Below are 12,154 nucleotides of genomic sequence, written 5' to 3'. Positions count from 1 at the left end.
AACACAGCCATCATTTCCATCGACCAAATAAAAGCCTTTGACCGAGTAGACTGGACGTATTTATTCAAAACGCTGACAAAATACAACTACGGACCCAAGACTATACGAAACATAAAAACACTATACACAAACATATCCACAAAAATAAAAACAAACGGACACATATCACGACCGTTTTACCCGACAAGAGGGGTAAGACAAGGATGCCCTCTATCCATGACACTTTACATACTACAGGCAGACATACTAATACAAAACATAACACAAAACAAACACATAAAAGGTATAAAGACAAACTACAACGAAACAAAGGTAACAGCTTACGCAGACGACACACTGTTTTACATCACGAAACTGAAATCCCTACAGAACCTTGACAAAACCCTCCACAGATTCGAAACTGCTACCGGACAAAAACTGAACAGAGACAAATGCCAAGGACTGTGGATAGGGAGAAACAAAGACAAAAAAACTGGACCGCTTGGCTTCGACTGGACAGAAAACAAAATACGCACACTAGGCCTGACTTTCCCCAATGACGGAACAGACGCAATAACAGAAAACTGGAACAGATGCACACACACATTCAAAAAACAAATACAAGACTGGAAGAGACAAAACCTGAGTATTAAGGGGAAAATCACAGTGGTGAACACCTTAATACTCAGCAAACTATGGCACACTCTACAAATACTACCGACACCAAACAAAAAACAGGTTGACAAGACCATGACACCTATATACGACTTTATATGGAACAGCGCGAAAACAAGAATCAACAAAACACAACTACATCAGACAATACGCAACGGAGGACAAAACCTGATAGACATAAACACAAAAGCACAGACACTACAAACAAAATGGACGATCAAAATACTCACACACAATACACACATGCCATGGACAGACACAGCAATACATTTTTTAAACAGATACCGGAACGCAAGACAAAACAAATACACGCTATACACAGCCACCACACCCAACGAAAAACCCCCTATACCAAAAACATACAGAGACTTAATACACAACTGGGAGACATTTACCAAAGACATAAAAGTACAAGACGACACACTTGAAGCCATACTAAACCAACCGCTATACTATAACCCCCTACTGCCAACAAAACCCACTACAGAAAACCCGCTCCCCCCCCTACCGAGACCCACAAAACACACAAAAACGCAAGACATACAAATAATAGCTGACTTATGCAACTTATCGACACCAGGACTACTCACAGCAGACAAACTAGAAATACCACACAAAACATTAACAGAAATAACAAAACGGATACCGACCATATGGATGCACAAACTGAACACGGAAACACCAAATTACACATATCGCAAATACATCCCATCCATCCACATAGAAAACAAAAACAGAAAACTGACACAGATAACGAACAAACAAATCTACAACAGAATACTGACATCAAAAATGACACCCCCCGACAGACACAAAAAATGGAACAGGAAACTCCCACCCGGACAAACGCCTATAACAAAACGAGACTGGGACAAAAAATTTCAAAAACTACAAGACAGAAACCTATATAACAAGGCCAACGAAATACAATACAAATACATACACAGAAAACTCCCATCACTCAACACTATGCACAAATGGAACAAAAACATAGACAAAACATGTAAACGATGCGACAAAAACGAAACGGAAACATTGCAACACTGGTTCTACTACTGCCCAGACACACAGAAAATATGCATACAAATCATAAACACACTAAACACCATATACCCTAACGACAAATACAGCAATACCCTAAAATTCTTTCTTATGGGTATTGCAACCGCACAAGACAGAAGTATAGGCGACACATGCATAGACACTTTTTACGAAACAATACAACACACACGAAACGCACTGATTTTCGAAAACAAAAAACTAAACGCTCCACTGCACTTTAACACGCTACTAATAAAGAGACTGAGAACAGAAATAAAGACAGAAAACAAAAATCAAAATACTTACAAAACCGCTATTAAAATTTGCGACGAAAACATCAAAAAACATTACAAAAACACAACAACACAAAACAACACAACCCTCAACAAATAATAGCCATAATATATAAAATGTAAATATGTATAAAATGTAAATAAAAAAAAAAAAAAAAAAAAAAAAAAAAAAAAAAAAAAAAAAAAAAAAATATACGATTGTAAATAAATATATCACGAAATTGTAAATATGTAGATTATACCGTCCACAGCTGCCCATGGCTGATGCGACGTAAAAGGAAATAAAAAAAAAAAAAAGATCAAGTGTAGTATCTGTTCTTATCAGTTTAATATCTGGTACGCCGGCATAGTCCGGCTCATATATTAATCTGATTTTTGGCATTTGGTCAAGGGATCGTAGGTTTACCTCGCCCTGACCGCGGGTTGCCTCGGCGTTGCACTACTGCTGAGTGCGGCCCATTAAAAAGAGAAAAAAAAAAAAAAACGGAACGATGCGGTTAGGGTCCAATCAAAAAACCACAATTGCGAAGATTGGGGCACGTCCGAGGCTCCCCACACAACGGGAAAGGCATACTTACCTGACGGGGAAGTAAACCTGATCAACATGGGGCTTCTTCCAGGGTGAGGCTCTTGCATTGCACTTCGCCTGGGCTGACCCCTGCGATTACCGCTAACGTCGGTAACTCGACCGTACAATTTCTGGTAGTGGGGGCCTGCGTTCGCGCTCGCCCCCTTTAAAGATGCAAAAAAAAAAACCCTCACTCAGCCCTCTATGAGTTACTGGACGTAAACGAGTATTTGAGAAAAGGTATGTTTTATGTGTATTTATATGTTATGTATATATCCTCGAGTGAAGATTTGTCAGTGAGAAGGTAAACAAAGCCTCCTAAAAGTGTAAACACATTTTATTTCGTTCAAAAGTTCTTTGTTGTTGTTTTTTTTTTTTTTTTCTTATAAAATCAATGAAAATCTAGTCGCAACCAGTAAGCGTGATCGAACGGCTGCAACACCAGAAATCATTCAATGAATGGCTGTAATAAAAAACAATAATGGTAATAATTGTTGAAAGAAAAAAAAATAGTCGCAATGATAAAATTATGATAATAATAGTAAGATTGAAAATAATAACAATCGTAATAATGGTAATAAAAGATGATGATAGCAATAACAGACTAATAATAATACCAACAGCAATGATAATAACGATAATAACAATAGTAATATTCATAAAAAATAAGTAATGGCAATAACAAACTAACAGTAATGATAGTAACAACAATAGTAACAATTTCCATCCATTTTTGTATATTTCATATTGGATTCTGGTATATTTTTTGACTTGTAGTTTATGACTTGAAAACAGCTATTATTGCATGTTTTGATAAGTTGCAGCAAGTCTACAAATCAACTTCGCGTAAGTTTCCAATGCCTTAACAATAATCTTTGAACAGGTGTGTAGCTATGAAATTAGCCTTTGGTATTGTTTAGATTGCCGTTTTGGAACGATTGCAACATAGCCTGAATGTTTGGCAACACACCGCTGCTCGCGATTGTAACACCAAACAACAGCTTGTTTAACTTCTTCGTCGTTGCGAACAGCTAGCTGCAAACGACGAGGAATGATCCTGGCTCTCTGGTTATCGCGTGCAGCATTACCAGCTAGCTGTAAGATTTTCGGCGGAGAGGTTTTCAAAAACTCCAGCTAAGTAGATGGTGCGCCTAAACCGATGAGATTAGACACGACCAACAGGAAACTGAAGAAAGCCACTCTTAGCCTTAGCTTTTCCTCCTTTTCCACGTGCTAACATTTTGTTTTCTACTGAAAACAGACTGACAGACTAGAGATCTCGTGCGGCTTTTTGTTAAACAGAAAAGAGTTTTTTAACCAATAGTAAAAAAGAAATAAACAATGCTCAAATGACGTAATCTTTTAAAAACCAATAGAAGTGCGTAGAACGGAAAAGTTATCAAGTTGGAAACCACAAATCTACTTTAAATTAAATCCAGTTGCAATGCAATGAAAACAAAGAAGAAAAAATTTTCACTGCTAAGCTCGTCGAAATGATCTGACGCACCAAAAGCCGGAGGAAAACAAGCGCCAAAGGTGGCAAAAAAAGGCGAGAAGCGCGCTGGTAAGAAAGGCGGAAAAGTCGCTGGAACTGGTGACAAGAAGCGCAAGAGAAAGAGACGAGAGTCTTATGCCACACAAATTTTAAAAACATTATACGCATTAGAAAATGGGTTCAAATGAAAATATCTGTTGCAATCGTTATATTTTATGGAGCAAACATCGCCGAGAACAAATTAGCTGCTAAAATAAAATACTCGAGTTGTTCTAATCCGTCTTAGTCTATGAACAACTGAAAACCCATTTGTTTTTTGTTGTTGTTGTTTTTTTGTTTGACTTGTTTTTTTTCTTCATTTTTTTTTTTTTTTTTCTTTTTTAGAAACGAAAACTATAAGAACTCTATTCCTGCAAAAAAAAAAAAATTCAAATTTTAGCAAATTACTATTGGCTCCTAGTATTGTTTGTTTGTCACCATGTTTGTGTGCGTCAAGAATGTATAAATTGCATTCAGAATTGTCAATCAAACCAGAGTCCGATTTTTCTTTTTCATTTCTTCGTTGATGATTATAGAAAGACAAACAGCAGCACATTTCTTCCTTCCAGGCGTTGTATACTTATTTAATTATATTCTTATTGGCGCTTACAAGACAGTTAATGTAGTCTTTTGTGGTAAATTTTAAAACTATTAAGCATTAATTGGATAGTTACGAAATAACGAATGTTGTTAATGCTGGTAAGAAAATACTAACAACGAGGAAGTGGATGCAATGTGCTACCGTTAGTACTAACCATAATTTGATCACAAATGGAAAAGAAAGAAAAGAAAACAAAAAACTGTTTGAATAATTTCTTTTGAATAACGAATGTTTTTCTTTAGGAAGGTTGCAGAAAATAAAAGATTGAGAGAGCTTAACTACTTCTTGATTAGAATATGACCATTTTATGTGCAACTGAGGCAGAACATGGTTTTTAAAAATCATTATTCAGATTTAATCATTAGATCTTGCTAAAATTTTTGTTTTTTTGTCATTAAATGCAAAAAATCTAACTTCTGCTTTTTTTTAAAAAAGAATTACACAAAGGCTTGGGCACTAGTATGAAACCGCAAGCTCTAAGATATCTAAAAGCATGCACTATCTTCCGACCATTCGCTGGGCACGGAAAAAACACATACTACATTTTAGTCACTGTGTATTAAGGTATTGCATCGAGAATTATAGTGAATAGTGAAAACAGTTATTTTAATAACTATCTGGCTTACTTTGTTACTTGGCGTGTGGATATTTAGTTTTTGGCTTACTTATTTGGTTGGCTATATTTACTTTATGGCTTCTGCAAGTATGGAAGTTGATATCGAAAAGACTCTTATCAAACCTCCCATCAGCTACGCAAGTGCTGTTGGTTCAAACGCTGTTTCTTCTCAACCCAAACTAAACAAGGTTAATCTTGGTGTTTTCAACACAAGAACTTCGTACAACGAAAATGCATCAGTTCTTGTTTGTTGCTATGGAGACCTTAACTGCAACATCCAAGACTTTATCATAGCTTTAAAAGCCAAAAACCTTCTCTCTTCTGTGTGGGGTATTACAAGGCACTTCTCACACCGCCAATTTGAGTTTGCCCTACACTGTAGTAATGATCTTACATATTTTCTTACAAGTGAAATTGTCATCAAAGGAGTTTCTCTTAAATTCAAGCAGAAATACATCCCTAAGGTCCATGTATTGGTACAAAACATACCAATTGGAATCCTTAGGAACGGCTGCACGAGCGCTTTGTCTGCTTTAGCAACTCACCTCGCAAAAGGAAGAGGAAATGTCGACTCCTTTTACTATCAAAAAGTTAAGGTGGAGGGCGAGGAAATATGCACCGGAAATGTCATAATAATTATATCAAATTGGAATAATCCAAACATAAACCCCTTGCCCAGATATGAGAACGTGGACGGTCTGACCCTGCGATATAAACACAGAGGTCAACCAGAAATGAAAACAACATCGGAATACATTGAAAAGACAAATGATACAAAAGTTTCCACCCCACCAACTCTCGAAATTCAACAAGTTCCAACAAAACGGGTGGAAGCCGAAGTTCCAGTCATTCCTCCCCCTGCAGAGGCGGAATCCGAAAATGCTGAAACCAGTGATTTCCGACCTTCCTTCACGCGAAAGCGGCAGAGAGGAAGAAGGGAAAAGACGAACCCAAAGAAATCTATTCAAAGAAATACAACTCTACCAGCAGTAAGTGACAGTGACATTGATTTTAATATTGAGGACGAGTCAAAAATTGCAGACTTTAAAAATCAAACCAGAGTTGCAGATCAAAATGTCGAAGAAGATGCTGACCTGAGTTTTGACGAAGAGGATATCACCACTTCAAGATGTGTGGAAGAAACTCAGTGAGTCCTTTTCTTTTTCTACTCCTTTTACTATTTTTTTTAACTCATGATCTTAATCTGCTATATCCTTTTTTTCTCTTCTAAGTATTTTTTATCAGCTTTAGTTATGCCTTTCCAAAAAATGAGTAATATTTTAAAATTTTGTTTAAAATGTCATATGAACTTTTCTTCATTTTACATCAATTTTGTTATTTGCCAAAAGTGCTTAAGCGAACTTGCGATAAACGCAAACTGGTCCTCTCCTCCATGGCGCTTAATATTTTAACATGCAACATACGCGGGTTGAACAACCCGACAAAACGCACCAAATTTTTCGGGTTTCTCCAAAATTCCTCCTATGATCTTATCCTCCTTCAGGAAACGGGCTCCGGACCCACCACAGCAAAACAGTGGAGTGACGAATGGTCGGGTGCGTCCATCTGGAACTCGGGTCCCAGCAGCTCGAGTTGTGGGGTGGCTATCCTCTGCAAGTCCAATATTCAACTAAACGAACTAAAAAGGGATAACCATGGTAGAATATTAAGCGCCATAATTTGCTTTGAAAAACACGACATGCATATCATCAACGTATACGCACCGAACATCCCAAGCGACCGTTACGATTTTTTTGACGGACTGCATGACTATTCACAAAACACAGGACTCCCCATCATATTAGCAGGCGACTTTAATATGGTGGAAAACGTTACGCTAGACACACAAGACTCAAACTATGCAAACTATCACACCACCGGAACAGTACAACTAGACAACTTCAAAAACCGCTACAAACTAACAGACGTATGGCGCGCGAAACACAAGGACAAACGGGCTTACACTTGGACAAACAATAACGTCAAATGCAGACTGGACAGAATTTACTGCCGACATGACGACGCGACAAGAGCGACGCGCACAGACATATTGACAAACACTTTCTCCGATCACGACTTCATGACAACCACGCTCCATTTTAAAACGGTAAGGAGAGGACCAGGGTACTGGAAGCTAAATTGTTCCCTTATTGAAATCGAGGAAGTCAAACAAAACATCAAAACTCTAATTCGCGACCTGCGCGCAAAGAAATCATCCTACTCTTCCACTCTGAGTTGGTGGGATGATTTCAAAGCGCTTATTGCGGCGGAACTGCAAAAGAACGCAGCGCAAGCAGGCCAAACCAAAATACGCGAAATCAGGCGCCTTCAACATCACCTTCATCACCTAGAAAAAAATATTTTGGCGAACGCGGATGATATCAGCGACACGCGAGAAAAACTTTTTGAATTGCAGTTCCCTGGCGTAAGCGTGCGCACAAAACAGAAACTGCTAGAAGAGGGCGAAAGGCCGTCAAATTTCCTTGTCAATCTTGAGAAGTCGCAGCAAAAACGTAAGACCATATCCGAAATTCGGAAAAGCGACGGATCATTGACAAGTGAGCCTGGTGAAATTCTACACTCCCTCAAAACCTATTATCAAAACCTGTTCACGAAAACAGAACTCTGTGAAAACAGTCAAAACTACGTTCTGGCCCATATCAAGAACGCTCTAAGCGCTGAGGAGAACCAACTACTCAACGAGCGCCTAACAAAACAAGAGCTAAAGGCGGCGCTGAACAGGTTTGAAAACGGAAAGTCACCAGGCTATGACGGTCTTCCGGCCGAGTTCTATAAAACCTTCTGGCAGGATCTGGAAGACGATTTCGAAGAGCTCGCCAACCATATTTTATTCACAGAAAAACAAACCACACCATCCATGAGAAAATCCATCATATCGCTCATTCCAAAACAAGGTGACTTAACAGACCAGAAAAACTGGCGCCCCATTTCACTCCTTGGCGCGGACTATAAGATAATAACAAAAGCCCTCGCGCTAAGGCTGTCAAAAGTGATGGGAAAAATCATAGAGCCAAACCAAACGTGCGGCATCCCGGGAAGAAACATCTTTTCAAACTTACACCTAGTCCGGGATTTAATAGAATACGCTGAGCTGAAACAAACTCCATGCTTCATCTTGTCCATCGACCAAGAAAAGGCTTTTGATAAAGTCGATCGCTCCTTTCTTATCAAAATTCTAGAAAAATACAATTTAGGCAAGAACTTCATCTCGTTCATAACCACTCTATACTCTAACGTCTCAGCATCTATCATCAATGGCGGATTCTTATCACCGTTCTTCCATACAGAGCGCGGTGTCAGGCAGGGCGATCCGCTGTCGCTGCTGTTATACGTTTTCGTCGCGGAAACGCTAGCTCTGCTGGTCAGAGCGGATGACGGCATCGAGGGCTACCCTTTGCCTGGCACATCAAAACCTTTAAAAATCCAGCAGTATGCCGACGACTCTCTTCTTTTCGCCAGAAACGGCAAGTCTGTTCAAAATTTCTTCCGGAAGGTAAGTATCTTTCAAAAAGCCAGCGGTTCTATTATAAACGCTTCTAAAACGAGAGGTTTGGCTCTGGGCGGTTTCGAACCCGGTTCCGACGCTAGTCTAAAAGACATAGCTTGGACGAACGGGAACGGAATGAAAATTCTGGGAGTCACCTTTCATGCAAAACTATCGCAAACCATAAACTCAAACTGGACAACAACACTAAACAAGGTTGAAAAAACTTTACACTTTCTGAGACTCCGCCTGGTATCATTGAGAGGAAAAGCCTTGCTTTATAATGCTTTGGGTCTGTCGAAGGTATGGTTTTTGGCAAACACACTCCCCATGCCTAAATGGGTTGAGACACGCCTACACGCCACCATCTTTGACAACCTTTGGCAAAAACAAAATTACAACCCTGTTAAAAGAAGCACTCTTTTCCTCCCTACCAAAAGCGGAGGTCTTGGTATACTCTCACCAAAAGACCAATGTCTCGCGCTACACCTAAAAACTCTGTTTCAACTGAGACAGAGATGCGCTGGAGACACACATGACTGCCATCATCTCTATAAATACTGGTTGGCGAGCTCTTTGACAAAATTCACACACATACACCCTGACTGGACCTTTCTCAGACAAAACGACTTTCCAAAACACTGGGACGACAAAACGCCACAATACTACAAAACAACAGTACAATACTTGACCGAACACCCATTCATATTTGACATAACTAACAAAACATGCAAATCCATATACACACAAATAACAAAAAACAAAAAGACGGTTGTGACTGCAGAACGCTACTGGACTGGAGTGACGAAAACAAAACTGCCCTTTACATTAATTTGGAAAAGGAACTTTACTTCGCATGCACACGGAACGACCCAAAACATACTTTACAGATTCTTACACAACAGTCTACCGACAGCGACTTTACTAACGAGAAACTCACGACAAAAATCATTCAAAAACAAAAACTGTACAACATGCGGGCGCGTAGAAGACGCGATTCACATCTTCACCCTTTGTCCTCCCTCGGTTGAAATTTGGGAATATTTCAAACACATTTACAAATCCTTCGTGCCGAGCAGAATAATAAAACCGGCAAATTCTGTTTTTCTTCTCGACATTGCGCATTTGTCGGAGAGGCACCCGGTGTCGCGTTTGCTTCTGACGCTCACTCAGATCATAATGGGTGAGATATGGAGCGGACGCTGCCACGCGGTGCTAAGAAAAGGAAAAGTAGATTCACAAAATATTATCCGAAAAATCGTTAATAAAATTAAAGAATTAATAAATAGAAAGTATGACCATCACGCAGAAAGAAACACCTTAAACATCTTTTGTGATCTTTTCTGTCATATGGACATTCTATGTTCCCTTAAAGATGGAAAACTTAAAATCAACATTTAAAATCTCTCAAACGGTAAAATTTAAAACATAAACGCCGTTCATAAAATCTCTTTAATAAATCCTTTTGATCCTATGATCTTATACTAAATCTAACTTAAACCAATATGATATGAGAAATCATATCATATTACTTTATCTATACCTTTTTCTATTCTCTAAAAACTATTTAACATCTCAAACACCATGTCCTTTTTTTTGCTACTTTTCTCTATTTTCCCATTCCTTTCTTTCTCTATATTTTCCTTCTAAAGAAAAAAAAAAAAAAAAAAAAAAAAAAAAACATAACAAATTTCCACTCCTCCACCAGACGGAAATATTTATTATCAAAAAACGAAAAACTTTGTACAAATAACATTGTAAATAATATTTATGTATATATAAAACGGTAAAAAAATGTAAATAATTATATATTGTAAATATATCAAGAAAAAAAAAAAAAAAAAAAAAAAAAAAAAAAAAAAATGCATCAAATACTTGCCAATCGTATTTCGTTCATTTCGGGGTTTCGGGAAGGGGAACAATGAAATAAAAAAAAAAAGCCTAAGATCGAATGATCGCGTACACTTTTCATCATTTAACTGACAGGTAAACTGAAGGAGTTACTACGCTCCACGAATTTAGTTTAACTTAGTTACTTAGTTACTACGATCTTAGTTTAACAACGGTGTAGTGGTTACGCGCAGTCCTACTAAAGTTATTGGTGTCGGCCTAGCGTCAAGGAGCCGTAAAGGTGCTTTTGGTTTGGTTTGTTTCGAATTATAAAAAAAAAAAAAAAAAAAAAAAATGGAAGAAAAGAGTATCTAAGACAAAACCAAGACAAGTGAGTTTAGAGGAGTTCCATTTAAGTTTTTATCATTTATCAAGAATGCTTTAAGTAACAAAAAGTACTGCGCTACTTATTTTCAATGTTTTCTACCTTATATTTTAAAACTTGAAGCAGTTTAGCCACTACTGTTTTGTACACTTTACTCTCTCAAGTCTTCAAAAATACTTAAAAATAGTTCCTGATTAAAAAAAACAATAATGCTTAGAAATAAATTTGCATTTTTAGGGGTAGTCACAAGAGACTTTCAGAGTCCGTCTTGAGTTCCTGAAATATCTGTATTAGAATCTGCACTACCACTGCTACTACTGCTACTACTGCTACTCACAAGAGCATCCCAGTGAGCGAGGAAAAGTGAGGAGTTCTTCTCGCTCGTATCGGTGAGTGAAACAGAAGAAGCATCTTTCTGAGAATTTCTTTAGTTTGTTCACAGCTTTATTTCTTTTACAGTTAAACTGACACAAGGCCAACAAATGAATGGTCAATTAGGGATACTTTTCAATGGACAATCTGTCCACTTCTTTAAAACAATCCTTTAGTTTGATGAAAGATACGAGACAATTTTTTTTTTAAAAAATGGCATGTTCAATGCACTTTGAATCAAACCTTTTGTTGGGCTTTTTCATAACATGGCTTTTCAATGTTTTACAGAGTTTCTGTTAAAATTAACCCAGCCTCAGGTAGCAAGTCTAAGCATTGAAAATAAAATATCGAAAGTACTGAATTTTGAGTGTACATATGGTTCTTGGGCAAGGTTGGTTAAGGGTTAAGTTAGGTTAGCATCAGACTTGGCTCAATTGTGGCTGTAACTTAATTGTAATTAAATGTATTTTCATGAAGTAATTGTTATTGTATTTTATAAGGTACAGTCACAAGTAATTGTAATAATATGACTTGTAAGTGAATTACAAGTGCAAGTCATTGTAATTCAGTTGCTATTAAAATTTCGAGTAATCCTAATTCAATTACATTTACAATTGAAATTGACCCAAGTCTGCTAGATAATATTTTTAACTTTGTTCTCCATCAATCCTGAGGTTCTATAATTTAAGCAAATACATTTTTAGGCTTGATTTAGGTTGGGCAACATGTAAAAAATGTAATATATTAAAAATTTT

At 37.6% G+C, this 12,154-nt stretch overlaps 2 protein-coding genes, 1 non-coding gene and 1 pseudogene across 5 annotated transcripts in view; all 4 read left to right on the top strand.

Annotated features, from left to right (window-relative positions):
• The window catches only part of LOC149877356 (uncharacterized), a 243,389-nt gene that overhangs the window by 6,382 nt on the left and 224,853 nt on the right, over nucleotides 1-12,154 (top strand). The window contains exon 1 of one of the 2 annotated variants that reach the window (XR_016447926.1): nucleotides 5,209-5,255. The exons of the other annotated variant lie outside the window; for it this stretch is intronic. The gene's annotated coding sequence lies outside the window, so the exon portion shown is untranslated. Of the gene's footprint in view, nucleotides 1-5,208; nucleotides 5,256-12,154 lie in introns of those variants that run through there. 2 annotated transcript variants of the gene reach the window in all.
• Nucleotides 1-12,154, top strand: part of LOC149877360 (uncharacterized) — a 253,109-nt gene that overhangs the window by 49,851 nt on the left and 191,104 nt on the right. The window lies entirely within an intron of this gene.
• Nucleotides 2,227-2,453, top strand: LOC149877382 (U2 spliceosomal RNA; annotated as a pseudogene).
• On the top strand, nucleotides 2,559-2,722 carry LOC149877381 (U1 spliceosomal RNA). The gene has a single exon (XR_016448290.1). It is a non-coding gene; the product is annotated as a U1 spliceosomal RNA (small nuclear RNA).

The sequence above is a fragment of the Hydra viridissima genome, unplaced genomic scaffold, assembly GCF_058129835.1.
Source record: "Hydra viridissima isolate aposymbiotic clone 2 unplaced genomic scaffold, HvirCarnegie_v1 scaffold_16, whole genome shotgun sequence".
NCBI classification, from domain to species: domain Eukaryota; kingdom Metazoa; phylum Cnidaria; class Hydrozoa; order Anthoathecata; family Hydridae; genus Hydra; species Hydra viridissima.
This window is presented reverse-complemented; position numbering and strand designations above follow the sequence as displayed.